The sequence below is a fragment of the Bison bison genome, unplaced genomic scaffold (genome assembly GCF_000754665.1).
Source record: "Bison bison bison isolate TAMUID 2011002044 unplaced genomic scaffold, Bison_UMD1.0 scf7180017864222, whole genome shotgun sequence".
Taxonomy (NCBI): domain Eukaryota; kingdom Metazoa; phylum Chordata; class Mammalia; order Artiodactyla; family Bovidae; genus Bison; species Bison bison.
Genome location: NW_011494794.1, coordinates 2216132 through 2218237, shown reverse-complemented (window position 1 = coordinate 2218237; position 2106 = coordinate 2216132).

Here is a 2106-nt window from a genome sequence, read left to right as displayed (position 1 = left end):
CATCATAGAACTGTTCAACTTCAGTTTCTTCTGCGTTAATGGTTGGGGCAAGACTTGGATTACTGTGATATTGAATGGTTTGCCTTGGAAATGAACAGAGACCATTCTGTCATTTTTTATATCGCACCCAAGAACTGCATTTTGGACTCTTTTGTTAACTATTAAGGCTACTCCACTTTTTCTAAGGGGTTCTTGCCCACAGTAGTAGATATAAGAGTTATCTGAATTAAACTTGCCCATTTCAGTCCATTTTAGTTCACTAGTTCCTAAAATGATGAGATGATTGGATGGCATCACTGACTCAATGGACATGAGTTTGAGCAAGCTCCGGGAGTTGGTGATGGACAGGAAGGCCTGGAGTGCTGCAGTCCATGGGGTCACAAAGAGTCAGACACGACTGAGCAACCGAACTGAATTGAAGTGACTGAGCACCCACACGTAGGATCTAATTAAATTTAGGCACCTGGGTCTTGAACTGAAGACTTTCATCTTTAGGGAAAGGAAGCGATTCTAAATACAACTGAACTTTTTTACCAGATATACAAATTTTATATTTATATATACAAAATTTGATGCATTTCCTCTCATGAAGACCCAAAAGAAGAGAGACAGCTTAGCTTATTACTTTGTATTAATTAATTCATTAAACCCTATGAAGTGCTTATTGCATGTCAGGGTCTGTGTAGGGTCTGGACTTAAAAAGTGTGACAAGAATTCTGTCTATTATAGATGAACAGTAGAGTGAGGATTTCAGAGAAAGAGAATTTTACCTGATAAGTTTATGGGAATGGGGACCCCAGCTGCTGAGCTTTAAGATTCATATGCATTTGTGCCTGTTTGGTTTATCCTAAGCTTCTTGGCTCACATGGTAAACAATCTGCCTGCAACCCAGGTTTGATCCCTGGGTCGGAAAGATCCCCAGAGAAGGGAATGGCTACCTACTCCAGTGTTCTTCCCTGGAGAATTCAGTGGACGGAGGAGCCTGGTGGGCTACAGTCCATAGTGTTGCAAAGAGTTGGGCACAACTGAGTGGCTAACATTGTATTATAGAAAAGACACCCCAGAAAAGCTCCATTTTGTCCTCATACTTGTTTTTTCCCTTGGCAAAACTCATTATTAATAGGAGGACATGAGATTATGATATATCTTATATGTCTCCTTACTCTTTAATGTGACTTTTCCAAATTCTTCAAAGTGGTAGGATATAGAAGGAGCATTCTTTAACCAGCAAGTAAGGCAACACTAGGAGACAGGACTTTGTCCTCAAAGAATACATGAGGTGGTTAAGGTATTTGGCAAAGATAATAAAGAGAAGATGAATTGAGAATAGGGGAAGGCACTGCAGGTATAAAAGTTCTCACTACTGGGGCACAGGAAGACACAGGTGGGTAAGGCAGAGGTTAGAGGTGAAGGAAGAGTGGCAGTAGTTGACTTAAATCTTGGGCACTGAGATCTTTTATGGATAGTGTGGAAACGTGAGTAGCTTTTCGTCATCTTTTCCCACTTTTTAAAAAATAATTTTGTTTATTTATTTTTGGCTGTGCTGGGTCTTTATTGCTGTGCAGGCTTTTCTCTTGTTGCGGAAAGCAGGGGCTGCTCTTGAGTTGTAGTGCCTGGGCTTCTCATTTAGCGGCGTCTCTGGTTGTGCAGCATGGGCTCTAGGGTGCCCAGGCTTCATTAGCTGCGGCCCGTGTACTCAGTAGTCGCAGCCCCCGAACTCTATGCACAGGCTCAGTAGTTGTGGTTCACGGTCTCAGTTCCCCTGCCACATGTGAGATCTTCCTGGGCCAGGGAATCAAACCAGTGTCTCCTGCATTGGCAGGTGGATACTTTACCATCAAGCCACCAGGGAACATCTTCTTTCACTTTTTAAACTTTCCTCAAGTCCTCCAAGTCCCTCTACCAATGACAGATGAAATTACATCTGAAGGTAAAGAAATAAGGGGCTGATTCTTACACATGAAAATCTTAAGGGATGATGTCTCAATATGTATGTTCAGTCAATGAGTCATGTCCAACTCTTTGCGACCCCGTGGACTGTAGCCTGCCAGGCTCCTCTGTCTATGGGATTCTCCAGGCAAGAATACTGGAGTGGGTTGCCATTTT